General features: G+C 38.6%; 1 protein-coding gene and 1 long non-coding RNA gene across 2 annotated transcripts in view; one reads left to right on the top strand and one right to left on the bottom strand.

The window, feature by feature from the left end:
* The window catches only part of elfn1a (extracellular leucine-rich repeat and fibronectin type III domain containing 1a), a 67469-nt gene that overhangs the window by 21599 nt on the left and 29960 nt on the right, over window positions 1-15910 (bottom strand). The window contains exon 2 of the mRNA XM_069525145.1: window positions 2786-2882. The gene's annotated coding sequence lies outside the window, so the exon portion shown is untranslated. The remainder of the gene's footprint in view (window positions 1-2785; window positions 2883-15910) is intronic.
* Window positions 6345-15910, top strand: part of LOC138407751 (uncharacterized) — a 48009-nt gene continuing 38443 nt past the window's right edge. Inside the window, exon 1 of the long non-coding RNA XR_011241091.1 lies at window positions 6345-6880. This is a non-coding gene — a long non-coding RNA (uncharacterized lncRNA). The remainder of the gene's footprint in view (window positions 6881-15910) is intronic.

Genomic DNA, 15910 nt, shown 5'->3' on the forward strand with positions numbered 1-15910 from the left:
CAATTAGGAATCCAGGTTGATGGAGGACCTGGCACCAGATAGCTTGATGGGGCTAAAGCGTAATGCTGTCGTGACCTGGACAGGATAATGATCATCACAGTGATCAATTACTTTTTCATATTGTATGTTTTATGCCAAATTTCATAGGGATTTTTTGAGGGAAAACACTGAAGCAGCAAGAGCATAAAAAGACTGACAAATGCAAAACAAAATACTTAATCCTTCAACTAGAGGCACATGATGGTGTGAACAACACATTTACAATAAAATATGGTTGCCAGGATTTTCACATTTCCCATTGGGCACAGTGAATGTCATGTACAAATCAGTGAAGTAAAGGCATATACCTCTGCAGGGATACGAGGAAATATGGGTCCCCTAAAAGGATATTGCTCCGGACACTCTCTTTTAAAATAAAATAATTAAACTGGGAGTTTTGTGGTCCCTCTCCTGCTCTGGACCAACAGACTTCAACCTCAGTAGCAATGGCAGTATATCCTCAGTTTAATGATAGTGGTTAAAGCCGAGCTGCACCACACTTCAATCTGTTGCTAAACTTGTTTCAGGATGACAATAAATCGTATGTATTGGATGGATTTGCTCATCGCATTCATTATGTGGTTTATTATTTATACCATAAGATTCGGAAAAGCTGGAATTTTGCTGGACAGTATGAAATAAGAAATATCCCTCTGGCCGCACTTGAAAGGCAGCAGGGATTAAATCAAAGCCATTCATCCAGCTCTCGGTTGACGTTTCCAACAGTGATTTAATGTTTGAAGTTTGTCCAAAAATACCTTTCCTTACATGACAATATGTACAAAGGCTTACTGTCACTCAACTTCTAGTTTCAATGAATACGCCACAAACGGCTGCTCTCATTTGGAAGAAAAACACTGAACATGACATAAACATGAAAGCCAAAGAGCTAAAAAAACAAACCCCTTTTTAAAGAAACACATTAACAATACAGTAAAACGGGTTTTCTTTGGTCAGTGATGACACTAAAACAGCAGATTCAATTTCCATTTAGGAGCTTTCTGGCTCATGATCAGCTCATACACCGAAGATCTTGTTAAGCAGATTTAGATGATGATACATGAACCACTGAATACATTATCTCCAGTTTTCAAACAAGTCCATTATATCTACACAACTTTGTGCAGTATGATCATTATTATCATTCTTTAATATTGTATCTCTCCATTTGTTGTACTTTTATTTTTGTTTAATGGGCCCTGGAACAATGGCCTGCATATTTTACACACATATTAACAAGTTAGAAATTACAGAAAAAAAGATAAAGAAAAAGGATGCATCCATGCTAGTAGCATCATTTACTGCACCAGCACTTCTTCTTTTTTAAGTTCACCAGTAATAAGCTCTTATCATTGTACCAAAGTTATTATCATTGCACTCATAAATGCACCAGCTCCTTTTATCTGTCCAGTTAATTTAAATTATGAAATCTAAGTAATGTACTAAATCTAAACAAGTCCGTAAACTGGACAGAAGCCATCCAGTCTTGTGGCATGTTTGGGATCAATTGGCAGAGACTTCCAGCATCTCTGAGACAATGTTGTAGAAGTTCAGTTCTGTTCTTAGACATAATACATTACTTAGCACATACAAGTAGTATTCCCATTCGTTTTATTATTGTAGGTACAGTTGCCATTGTAAAGGATACTTTTTATTAGCTCAGTCAAGCTACGTGCATGGCTAACAACTAGAATAGATGTGAGAAGTAACCAATATAGTTTCTACCAGTAAAATTGAGCTATTCTTGTGAGACCAGTCTTTCCTCTTAAGTTCTTGACTCTGTGAAATCGTTTACAGTTAATTTAAGTGACAATATATCTACTTCTATTAGATGTACATGTAGATATATTTAGGACATAATTGACTAAACATTACATTTAACTTCTTTCTGCTCTTTTCTCAAAACAAAGTAAATGAAGATATCGAGGCAGCGACTCCAGCTGAAACAGAAATGTTAATGGTAACCATCCTTCAACCTGGTATTTTACAGGGTCCACTTTCAGCTACAGTTGAATAAATGTCAGAGGGAAAGTGTTAAATTTAGAAAAACTCTGTGGTTTCTGTTGAATCAGATGACATGTGCCTTAATGTAGCCATAGGCCAGTCCCCATCTGCTCTGCTTTACATGACAGACTAGTTCAGCCACTGGTGAGTCAGTTAAGAAGAAAGGTTGTGGGGGCTATTAGTATGTCTGCATAAAAAGTGGGACAGTGATGATTCAGATTACAAGGCCACATGAAACCTCTTCATTAGCAATAGTTGTTCAGAGTGCAAATACAACTCTATCACAACTCTTCCCTGTTATTATTGTGAACTGTGGTGGCTTAGACTTATTTTTACAACTCAAGTTTATAATTTGGAAGAATTCTCCATTGCTTGAGAGATTTTTTATCTCTAACGTTTCTTCCAAGATTTTATTAATGAAAATATTCAACATTACCTAATTTAATTTTAGCTTCAATCTTATAATAAATCCTACAGTACAGAACACTTCAGGTTCTGGTGCTCATGTAAAAAAGCAGATGTGAAACAGGAAAACATGAATGTGTCATATATCCACCGTTATATTCAGACTGTCCACTCTCAGGCTGACATGTCCTTTGAGTAACTTGTCTTTGCCTCTGTACTGCACTTGTCATGTGAATTGACTAGTGGATTAGCGATGGATTCCAAGTGATCCTCTTACAGTCCCGTTTGCTTATGTGGAGCTGCCACCAGCGTGACCAAACCAAGTACCTGCACTCACCTCTGTACTCTGGATTGAAGTCCCCAGCAAGAGAGATCATCCCTGGCTTCCTACAGCTACAGATGTTCTTTAAGTTCTCCTCTGGGAGCTCTGGGATCTGGGAAAAAATAACAAAATTACTTATATTAACTTGTTATTCCCGATCAAGCTGTTTGTTTTCAAGCAGAAAAGCACAAAACACTTAACCTTTTCATATAACATGGTATAACAAGTATTTGTCCAGTGTCATGGATTAAATGTTAAAGATGTAACCTTAGCCACTAGGGGTCTCTCAGTCAAAACAACAAAATACCTAGTTTGATGAAGCAGCATGGGATCATGTTGTTGTCTTCACCAGCATTACTGATAACATTTTACCTGATGCAAGTCAGGCACAAATCATGTCCATGGATGAGGTTATTTATTAAAGTTTTATTCATGTTATGCAGCAAACGGCAATTAATAATCGTGCTCCATTAAAAGTGACTGATACAAACAGTAGAAGCAGAAAACAGCTGACTGAAAACCTGTGGCGTTTTTATGTTTGCAAGCTACCTGAGATGGAAGGGTCGGGGGAGGTGTGTTCTATCGTTGGCATGCGCAACATCACCACCAGATGCCACTAAATCCTACACACTGAACCTTGAGTTTAAGAATCCACACGAGTCGAGTCCACTGGGGCCAGCCTTAACGTGGCATGTAATAAAAAGCTGCTTGTTCAGAGTGTAACCCTCTTCTGGCACTGCAGTCTCCAAAATGAATCCAACAGCATTTTATGAATGTTCTTTTTCATTTCGTCTTCTTTTTTGTCTCGCCCAACATTCAGCACCACCTCATTAACCTTATCTAACAGGCACAAGGTAATGAAATCCTCTGTTTCAGTTCCTGGTCTTGCCCAAGTTAGTTTCACTAATTAATTATTTTTTTCTCATTAATCAAACATCCATCCTCCCCCTTCCTCCCTCCATCATTGGAATGTGCTTCTCACGCCGCTCAGGGGGAGGCTGCACAGGCACATGCTCATGCATTTTTATTGGAGGTTAAAAAAAGGAGAGAGATAGAAAAGCTAAGAGAGAGAGATGAATGTTTTGTATTCACTACAGTAAGTGAAATAGAAATGAAACATGATTCCTCATTTTTGAACCCATGCTTCATCCGTGCTTTAATGATACTGTTTTCCCTTTTTCTATAGCTTTCAGTGATGCAAGGCTGCAATTTTACCACTTGCATACATATTAATATGTGCAGAAGACAAGCGTCAGATTACTGCGCAATCAGTATTCATATTACTGCTCTTGGTTTAATGAAACAATTCTGTGGTCCCGTTCCCTGTGATTCAGAGTGTATGACATATTGTATCAGATGGAAAAGCACGGGCGAAAGTCGGTCTCCAATAATCTGTAATGGAAATCTGCAAAATGGATGGATTTACAGTAAATGACAGAACAATAGATAATGCCATTCAATTAGCCGCTAAGGCTACTATTTGCATTCCAGTGAAAAGGGTGATAGTTTAAGTGGCCCGAGGCAGCTGTCTTTCAGCAAAGGCCAGTGGAAACACAAAAAAGGCAGCGGAACCAAGAGAAAAGGGAAGTTTGGGAGTCTTCAGCAGTTTTCTTTTAATTACTCATCATAATGACTCCATTTAGCTGTTCAATGACCCATTTTGGGGCATTGAAGAGGCATGGGAAGCTCTCTGTCCTTGGCAGGGTCAGTCCTGCAGCTGCCCCTGCTGCCATGCATCAACCAAGAAGGAACTTTTTATTTCTTGCTTTCTCCCCACAGGACTTTAAAAGGCCACAACACACCCACACACGTCCAGCATGGCGGCATCTATACAAGTTAAGTAGAGACTGAAAGTCAATCCAATTAAGCAGAAGCATAGCAAATTTTTTGGAGGAAAATAACCATTTTTCATTACAATGTAGTTTCTAGGTTGTATAAACAGGTTGATAAATCAATTATGTTTTGCTGATGACTGTTCTTTAAAGGCTTTTAAATTAAGACATGTGTTTGGACATGATGATTTGGAGCAAAATCAAAAATCATCTTAGAGTGAAAATGTCACTGCCTTTGCAATCCCTTTTAACGTTATGTGTATCCTGTTTACATTGTATATTTTATATTTCCCCATGTTTATATTCCATGTTTGCTTTTGTACTTTTGCATTTAATCTTTACTCTCTCCTTCGCTGCTGCAACACAGCAAATTTCCCTGTTACGGGTCTAATAGCTCGTCCTTTTTGCTATTATGATTTGATTGGATACTGCCAATGAAAAAGAGAAGCAGCTAATAGGGTGAGAGACTACCAACGGGTTGGGAATCAAACCCAATAGGGCCTATGAATCCTAAACATTCGGCTGTCAGGTCAACCCTTATTCAATCTCATATTGTTATTCCATACAACAACAAAAATTGGAAAATGCCATTATTATATTTCATTAACTTATTTATCATGTACTTATACAACCATTTCCCATGAATAAAGACTCAGCTCATGACCATATAAGCACATGACTTAAAATAGAATTTATTGTTCCCATGAGGCTACAACAACAAACTTGAATTTGCTCAACCACAGAGGTTATGTTTCTGCTTTGACTGCCTGCTTGTTATCCTGCAGCAGTATTGATTTTGGATACAGTCGCTGCTCTTATATTCACTGTGGTTATAGTGTAGGTGAATATGGGGGAAGGGTCCTTTCTTCTTGGCCGCTCATCTGGCCTATGTCCTTCGGCTCAAGTCAGTTGTAAGCTGAAAATCACAGGCCGTACTGTACCAGTAAACTCACAGGTCACAGGTCACGGTTAGATGGAAGCAGACGGTATAAAGAGCAGCTTGGATGATAATAATGTTATTTTCCTGTTTCTAGCATGTGTATTTTTAACAGATATTGAGGGGATTTCCATATTAATGTGAACTGTGTGTTCTTTTGGGAGAAGTGGGGTAATATCCATCCCATTGGGCTGTTAAAAGCCTCTCATCGTGCTTTTCCTGAGACACGGTGTACATGTGAGGACGGGATAGGTTGCAGTCACGGAGGAAAGGGGTGCTGAGAGGAGCAGAGTGGAGTTGGTGAAGAGAAACAGGCCCTTTTTGGTTTTGAGGAGCTGGGATCTCTGTCACGTCTCCAAGATGCTGACCCAGAGCATTGAAAGGTTGAGCTCCAGCACTTATCTGACTGATTCTGCTCGGCTGCTGACGTGCAGAGAAGCGCTCATGGACATGAGGACAAAAATAGCTTGCTTTGGTCCACTGCTTGACGCTGCTCTTCCCAATTTTAATCAATTTACTCTGTCCCACGTCAGCTCCCCGTCACAATGTGGCAGTCTTTATTGGAAGCTTTGGAATCCAAATTTAACATGATGGGAGGGGGATATCAGACTCGCTATTCAAGTGATACATATTTAAACCAGACAAGCACTGAAAGCATTCATTCTGCCAAGGTCCAACACTCCTCTTGAATTTCAAACTGTCATAAATATCAATTTGCTGAATATGCTAGATTATTTCATCAAGATTTATAAATAATTAACTGGGGAAATTTGGATATAATTCAAAAACACTCAATTTTGAAGTAAGTGAAAAAAATATCCCAGATTCCCTGAAGTTTTGTGATAATCAGTCCAGTAGTTTTTGTGTTATCTTGCTTACAAACAAACAAATCAATCAATGCATCAACACATGCACGACAGTGAAAACTAAAGCATGTTGAAAGAATCCAAAAAGAAGTAAACCCAAGTCAAATGATCTTTGTGTATTAAACTGGTCAAACATCTTGTGCTTGTTTGTCAATTAAAGCGATACGTGTCGTGTGCAGAACCAGGAACCATACAAGAAGATTTACTCTCCTGTTGTCCAGCAGTAAGAGATGTTGTACGCCCCTGCACCATAAAGTTAGCATTTATTGGACATGGCACAAATATCTTATCATAACCTTGATTGTTAGCGGAACCAATGAGGGTTGTTAGTATTTATGACCATCATTACTCATCTTTATGTCATGTGCTTTGTTGCAGGTGGAAGCTGCCATGTTTTGGATGCTGCTCAGAGGAGGCGTCACACCAAGTTTTTCAGCTTGACTTCAATGGTTCTAGATGAGGAAATCTCCCAAGAGTGAGTACCTCGATTAAAATAATCAGGGTGGAGTTTTCTTAGTTAAGTATTGGTGTGTTTTGACTATAAACACAATAAACCAATCAAATCTCCTTTTGTCTTTTAAAGGTTTGATACGTTTGCATCTTATTTTAAAAAATGAGGATTTGCCAGGTGGTAAAAACACCTCACTTCAGAGGAAACTCACGTATGTAGATACATGTTGATAATGACACTAGACCAGGTTGTTGATGGTCAAAAGTATAAATTCTTCCTGCTGTCTCAAGATTATATGCCAACAATATACCTGACCAACACGTGAATGAGTTGCCTGAATGCAAGTGCTTTTGTATTTTAGCAACGTTGGTGCTGGACAGGAAAAAGACAACTGCATCAGTCTGAAACCAGTACCTCCATCACACTTGCCACTGCTTTTTACTGGGTGTAAGATGCGGCTTTAGGTGTCTACCGTACTGAAGAATGGTGACATGATCACACCCACACCCATAAACACAAGTTGAAAACAATCTCAGTGTACAACTTTTTAGCGACAAAAGTTTTGCTTTCCAAACACTGTACATATCGTTTGATCGGGGCCTCATATACTTTCAGAGTCAGAGTAACTTGCGTTAAGTTAAACAGCGTTTGATTTTGACATTGTTTTGCTGTTGAATAAATCTCCTCTAATGCACCTCATTGATCAAAAGCTGTCAATCTAAGAGCACTTTGAACTACCTGAAAGTGTGGCAGAGCAAAGGAGGGTGCACAAATGAAAAATAAATCTTTGTAGCATGCTGCACAGTCACAAGCAACCGAGTGGATAAAAGTATCAGTGGTATTTGAAAAGTCTTTTCTGATGTCAGAGAGTGAGATAAGAGGCGTGTCACGAATGATACTGGGTCACTTTGGTTAAGCTTACTGACTGAACCTCCAATGGCATCAATCGTATAATTGCAGTAAAAATGTCAGCGCAGGAAACCACTGCCTGGCCTGTGTCGAGGTATGATCTGCACACAGGCCAGGCTTTCTGACTGACCATGAAATAACTGAACCAGGGGATGAAGTTATTAGGTTTACAACCTGTCTGCTAATACTCAAGATGGGAAGTTCTGGATTTTACATCTGAGTGGCTCGGCCTCAGGAGCCTGGAGGTATGGAGCTAGAGAGCAACCCAGCTGGTTTCCCCTGTGGAGAATAACATGTGGAGTACGTGCTGCCTCTTGAACCCGCAAATAACAAGCCTTAAGCAAAGCAATGCACACACACACACACTCAAGAATTCTCCATTTAAACAGTGCGTATGCACACAGTAAACTTTGAAATTGCCTTTCTAAAAATAGACCCGCAGTAATACTTACTGTACCCTCAACCATTGAAAATGCTATCTACAGGAAGAAAAAAACACATTTGGAGACAGAATGGGTTTTCTGATAGCTTCATGTAGGCAACATACTGGTGTGCTACTTCTTCACTCATTCAATATTAAAGTAGCATGGAATGCTTCCTAGGGCACGCGTAATGAGGCTGTAATGGCTCCACAGGAGAAGAAAAAAACCAGAATGGGGCGGGTCGTAGACCTTACTGCTGGAGAACACGATGATCACTGAGCCTTCTTGTTTTACACAAGACTACAAAGAGATTAGTTTATGTGAGAAACTGCAACTTTGACATGTTTTTGAAAATATGTCATACGTGTACCTTATCAAAAATGAAAGGAATTATAAAATATTCAGATCAAGGTGCAGTGGCTTCCACAGTCTTACAAGAATAAATGGAATCTTTTAATTCACAGTTAAGAGTCTGTTTATTAAGCATTTGAATTTAGTTACATGCTTTACTAAATAAGAAATATTTGATGGAGGGCATAAAATGGATTTGCTGAATCTTAGCTTTCTATCCATTTAAATCAGTTTTTTTTGCACTGAATTAAAAGTCCCTTATTTTTGTTATGAAATAAAATAAATAAAAGTAATATTTCCTTTTAATGAATTAAGCAAATTTAGGAAATACTGTATTTCTAATATTTAAAATAAAACAATATATCTTTGGGAAATATAACATATACCTCAGACCAACCAATCTCAATGCCTCATATAAAAACCAATAGAAATATATAAGAGGAAAAGGGTAATAAATAAAAGACTTCTCATTGCTAAATAAAAACGTTGCCTGCCTTACCTTCGGCAAAAAGAAAACAAATTTAATAATTTTGATAGATTCAGCTTTTTGTTCTTGGAAACCTCAAAGCTATTTTCTCATCTGTTTGTGCTGTGGTTCTGAATTCAGAAGCGCCACGTCTCATATGAGCTTTATTAGTTTCATTTAATCTCATTAACCTCCAGTTTTCTGCTGCATTTAATCTACAGACTTTCACGTTGTGATGCCAATAAGCTCTTACAAGCACCCACACTGAACTTGGGAGCAACTCATTGAGCAAATGTGAAAATAAAAAACTATACTCTTTCAGGATAGATCCATTTAATGTGACCCCTGCTCTCACATACTTTGTGAAGGCATGTTTGGCATTGTTGTTGATCAACGGCGGCGTCTCTTTTCATTTTATTTTATAATATTCTCTTACAAAACATGGCACATCACATGTAAACCATGTAAAAGCAGTGCACTTAACCTTTGCCAAGTTGAAGAAGAACACGCTGTTAACGCTTAATTTCAAAGGTGCTTTCGTAATCTTTTGTAGCAAGCAGAAGGGACGCTTGGGTGCAGCAGCAGAGGAGCCTGAGTGGCACTAACTTTGTTTTGCCTGGGGAATCATACATTTAGTTCCTGATCTTTGCCTCTTGATTTCTTCTTCCTTGCCTCCGGGGCAGTTCTGAATAATCTGTGAGCGAGAGTGGCCTCACGTAGCTGCATGTGACAAAGACACTGATGTACTCCCATGTCTGTTTTTGCCTTTGAGGATTATTCCTCTGGGACATCTTTTGATGCACCATAATGATTTTTATCCTCGGCCAAAGTCAGACCTCTTGAGTGACACGGGCTGTAATTTCTTATTATCTGCAATAAGTGGGGTAGAATTGTAAGGATGACAAGTATAACAGGGGCTCCGCGTGGTTTTACTCCACTGCCTTTATTACTTATAGCAGATTTTCTTCGGGGCAGGACCAACTGAAGAGGGCATTGTGCACTGGTGCTCTAGGACTGCCTGAGAAGGACAGTAAGGAACATGTGCATAATGAGAACAGACTAATGCACAGAGGCTCTTTTCAGGAAGATAAAGGATTCATGCTACATTGTGCACTTTCACTACTGAGATGCATCAAGTCAAGCACATACTGTATTAATGTTTAGCTCTAATAACACTCTACATTTCCTGAAATAGAGGCAATTAATAAACTGGTGCCAGCATGACAACCTACAGTATATATGCTTTAATACATTAATTGGTGTTTGTGTAACCACAAAGAGTATGGGAAATAGCATATACAGTACATGAGGTTGCCTAGCATTCGTGTGCAACTTTTTTCTCTTCGTCCTAAATAAATATCTTATTTAGAAAAACATGCACCGCTGCCATGGCTCAGTTTTAGACCTGGAGAGGAACAGACTTCCACCAGCTTCATTAATTTAAAATGAGCACTGTCATCAGTGCCATTATTAGACCTGGATTCAAACTGTGATTCTGAGGATTGCAAAGGGCGTCCATGACACGTCCCAGGGTTCACTGTGAGCACTTTACAACCTTCCTGACATCTTTATTGGAAAACCTTAAATAGAAATTGACTTTATTACCAGTTTTCCTCTTTAAAGTGGTTTATTCCAGAGTTGTCATGGCACCTAGTCTCTAATCTAAATTGACTTACTTTAATCCTGAATTCCTGTAATGACCATACATTACAGTCAATTCTATGCAATTTAAACTAACACACTCATGTCAGTTTGCTGAGATTGAAGTCAGGGTTTAGTGGATAGCTTTAAAAGCAGAGTTTGACTGTGTTAAGGACAAAAAGGTATAATCCCTCCATAAAGGGGAGCTTGCAGTTTAATTGATGGGATCAGAGGAGACTTAGAGGACTGTGAAATGTAAAAGCCTGGAATCACTGCATCCCTGTTGAGCTCCCTTAACGCCCTCGAGCTGTTTGCAGACGTTGTCAAAATGACGGAGTGCTGTAAAGCCGAGTGGTTAAGTTTATTATTAAACACGCACCGATTCAGAAACTTCAAGATGATAGAATTCATGATGTGGGGAAAAAACCCCTACGTTTACTGGTAGGTGGTGCATATCTTGGAAGTGTAGTGGATCGGGTTAGTTAGCCCTCTCGTGATGCTCGGCATGCATGGGGGGTGAGGTAGCGTTGGACCCACGGGGCTGCGCTGTACATATGTTAACACGGAAACCTGTGAGGCCACAAACCACGGAAGACGGTTGTGTGCAGGCTGCCCTCGCACCGTGTCCCTCGAACTGCTCAAGCAGTTTGCAGGGTCGTGTCCCAGCCACTCAACTGAACATGCAGACGATAGAAAGACTGTACACATTCCGGCTTTGTTCATTATTTAGAGCAGGTCAGCGCTGCAACCTCCTGCGCGCTCGCTCCCGTTCTTCTCACACTCAGCACTGATAAACGTTAAGAATCACTTTGGCTCTGCGGAAATGATTCCCCGCGACTGTCCATTAAATCCACTCATGAATATGGAAGCGTTCAGAGCTCATCGGCTCTTTTTACAGTAAGGTGAGTAGTGAAGCGTCAGAAAATCTCTCCTGACCACAGTGAGCTTGGCTTTCCAGGTGAGAGCACTTTATTCCCCCTGCTTCCCTCTGCAGTGGGCCCACTCAATAAATCACAGTGCAGCACTCCGCCTTTACTCGCCAAGCGCTAAGACACCCATGTCAGCGCTTGTGAGGATAAATTGTCATGACTCAGCAAAACTTTTGGCTGAAAAGGGTGCGCTTTGGCTTTCTATTTTCAGAAGTCTGAAGCGCATATGTAAAAATATCTATCAAAGTTGAGCTCGATAAAGAGAATGGCCACAGTTGTTGAATTTGACCAGCGGCTCCTTCGACATGAGTGATGATTAATGTAATTGCCTCCTTCGAATGAATTGAATAATTAAAAAGGGAAAATGAACAGACATCATCTATAATACAAAGAGTAGAAAGTAACTTGAGATACATGCATGTGCAAGTATTGTTGTCTGTGAGAGGCCTGTTTGAAGCCCTGGTGTAAAATTTCATGGTTCAATTTTCAGTGAACTAAGTGTTGCAAAAACATTTCATGCAAATAATCACACGTCATCAGAACGGTTTAGAAATGAATCAGTTGAATGATAATGCATTTAAAGTCGACACCATAAATGAGAACAATCTGTGTACTGCAGCTATTTTCCCCGTTTCCTCAATCAGCACTCATAGAATGGATAGTGTCTGCACTAAAGGCATTATTCAGTGTCTTCATTTGATAAGCCGTGCCAGAGTTGATTCATTAAGGAGTTTAAGTGGAGCTGGTAATGCAGTATGGGGTCTGATGAAGCGTCAGTGTCGACACTGGAGCCAAGGCTCTGATTCAAAGTCGTTGCATAACAAACAAACTGCACAACAGCAACATCGATAAAGGAACATTTCTACTATTTTCCATAAGAATAATGTATTATTTTCTCTATAATCTACAGTGCAATTGGAAAATTAGCCACCTACCCTTATTTTCTAAAGGTTTTTTGCATGGCTTTTCTATGTACATGTATAATAAGAACATAATGTTGGTATTTAATTTACTGAACCCATTTTAATTATAAAGAAAATGCAAAGTGAACAGTTATAAAACAAAAATGGAGCTGGCTTAAATTACCTTATTTGTGACCCAAATGTTCAAGTTGTTATTAAATTCTGGGCAGCAGCCAGAATTATTCAATTAATCATTTTAGCAACATTTCTTTGAATACTTTAACCTCTTGGTAAGTGCTTTAATTATAGTGCATTAAGTTGTATACGCTTTGTAATTACTTCGTAATGTGCTTGTCATTAATTTAGATACAACACAATTTTCAGTCTAACCTGGTCACTGGGAGCCAAGACCAGTAGAATGAAGACTCATTTAAATAAACCTTTCAAACATGTTTAATTGTTTTACAGTGAATTTACTAATTTGATCAGTGAATCAAGCCAAATTGTAATATTCTATATATTCTATATGTTATATTTTCTATATATTTTGCAACAGCATATATTTTTAATAATATAATAATATCAAAATATGCTGAATCCTAAGTTTGTGCCAGTTTAAACTTTTTGCTGAATGCTGAGAAAACTAAACTTTCGGTTCTTTCTAATTCTGGAAATAGGTCACTAAATCTTCCTTCCATTATTTCCAGGGTAATGTAATTGGATCTGTTCCGCAGTCCAAATATCTTAATGGATGATGGTCTTTTGAACTTCATATTTAGCCCCTCATCAAAAAATTAAAACTGCTATTGGTCTTTCCTTTTTTTAATCTATAATGAGACGCACCACTTAATTGAATAGTTGCATTTTTTTACATAAGCACAGATCATTTGGGCGTCTCCACCATTTTTGACACTTCGTCTTCAACCATAAGTCTTTTCATAAACAATGTTTGGGTCCATTTTAGTCACATTAGTACACTCTGCTAGCAGATTAAATAAATCAATAAATAGGAAATGTGCTTATTTGAGTGAAACTCATTTTCGGGGACATAAAGGCACAAAAACTGATAGAAGTGCCTACAACCTTTTAACAATTGTTAAATTGTTCTCATGTTTATTTCCTACACTGCACAAGAGAGATTTTTCACCATTATGTAAGTGGTTAAAAGTTTTGTAAGTTTTACAGAAATTCATGTAATCTTAGAATTCATAGTTTTCCATCCACCCATTAATTACTTAAGAGCTCCCTGTGCACTGTGGCCAATGTCTCATCACTAATGCTGAGGCACAGATGCAGACCCAGTTTTTGCCTCTCATCCCTTCCCGATCTTGTTTTCCCTCAAAAAGGATTTTAATTATTTAATAGGACTTCAGTGATGGTGAGAAGAGGTTGAACAGAAGTATGACATTTTGTGGCCCATCTTGACCTTTGGACGATTTACCAAAATATTTAAATTATTTAACAGGACAGACTCATGTAGCATTTCAGGTTGTGTTGCATTTAAAAGCAGTAGAATGGCTTGCGGAAGAAATTCACATTAATGGGAACAGCTGAGCTTTTTGTTTACCAGGAATTTGATCTTTTCTGTTCAACTCATTGCCTTTTTGTTAATCGCTAAGAAATGATAAGAAAAAAATACCAAATGTCACGCAACTTGTGCTGTTAGCTACTTTAATGCATTGAGATTTGACAAAATCTCTGTGGGAAACATCATGTGGTCCTTTTTTGTTATCATCCACCTTCTTCAGTCAAACATCAGTGTTCTGGTATTTCATTTCATCCCGCGTAGCATTCGTGTACCACAGTTTATCATTGTGTGTTGCTTGTATTGTCCTTCATGATCCTTCACTTTGTAATCCTGCTCTTATCTGTGGTAGCCTTTGGATGATCGTGTTTCAGATTACATAGTACTTCATACTCTTATTGTCTATAATTGCGTGAAACATTGTCATTTCTCTCAATGTAAACGTTGCTCAGTACAATCCAACAACTTGGAACTGTCTAGTTTGATCAAATCAGCCAACTCTTGAGCTTTGTGTGAAAGATACTATACTTCATATTGATTTTCATTAATATTCTATTATGAATTCAATTGATGTCAATCAATCAGTCAGACTTTATTGAAAACCTTTATTTGTTCTTTTCAGCTATAAGTCCTGTTCCCCACTCTGCAGTTCTTAGTTTCCTCTTTAGCCACACTATAGATTTAGTTGAGTTGTGGCAGCAGAATTCTTTCTCAGTGATTTAGCTGCAATTTTCACATTTCTTGCATTTTTATTCAGCCATCCACCTCCATGCTGTACTGCTGTATTTTTTCCAACACCCAGTGTGCTGGCTGTATTCCTGGGCTTTGCTTTTCCCTCTTTGCCTCCAGAACTCCCCTGGGCTGGCTGCTAATGGGAAATGTCTCGTCCGTTGCACGCTTGCACCTACTCCTGTTGTGTGGCATCCGATCATTGGTGTGTCATCAGTTACAAATTAGAACATTATTGCCTTACGTTAAATGCCCAGGACAAGCTCTTCCTGTAATGAAACTGTTAGTCTGTTAGTAGATCTGATTGAGTACATGTGTCATGTGACCTGAATTATCCAATAATAAGATCAGAAATACCACAATATGACATTAATAATATTTACTATGTTTGTTGCAACAACTTTTCTCCATTATGTGGTTATATAGTTTCCTGTCTCATACATAGTTTAAAGGCCATAAGTGAAAAACTATCTTGGTGCTTAATGCCTCCTAAAGGTCTCTGGCATGGGCGAACAACAAAATAATAACATCAATGAATGACTAATCCAGCTCAATACAGGAGGGGGCCAATAGAAGTGTTTTTTGATGAGGTCATGCATCACAATGCTAAATCCTGCAGTAACAATATTGCTCCTTCATTTGTTTTCTTGGCTTAAGATCAAAAACAGGAAGGAGTGTGTCATGCTGCTCATTGAATTATTGAGTAAATACAAAACACAAGTTGGGGTGTGCGGGGAGGTATTTTATTGAAATTGACTGCAACCAGGAAAGTAAAATCCATTTGGAAAAAAAAGTAATAAACTGTAACCTGTGACTAAATTACTATTATGGTCAATGGATTTTCTATATATGAGTGCATGACATCCAAAGGGTTTTAATGAAGAACTGTTTTCAATGTGTTTTCTATAATAGTTGTCCATCTACTCTGAAATCCTGGTTTTCTTGAAGCTGCAGCTGCCACCCCTCAGTCCAATGAAAGCCTTTTGTTTCAATGATCAATAGTCTAATGGCGTGAGTGTTCATGTTTCTGGAATTATATGATTTGAAAGTGGTGCTGATGACGTCCCTTCTTTTGGCCCTGTCTGACCTTTCCACCAAGAACGCAAACCCTTTCACAGTTTTACAGCTACATTCTACACTACTACGATCTCTGTCCACACCAGCATTTTGGCTCCAACTC

The sequence above is a fragment of the Paralichthys olivaceus genome, chromosome 5 (assembly GCF_024713975.1).
Source record: "Paralichthys olivaceus isolate ysfri-2021 chromosome 5, ASM2471397v2, whole genome shotgun sequence".
Classification (NCBI taxonomy): Eukaryota; Metazoa; Chordata; class Actinopteri; order Pleuronectiformes; family Paralichthyidae; genus Paralichthys; species Paralichthys olivaceus.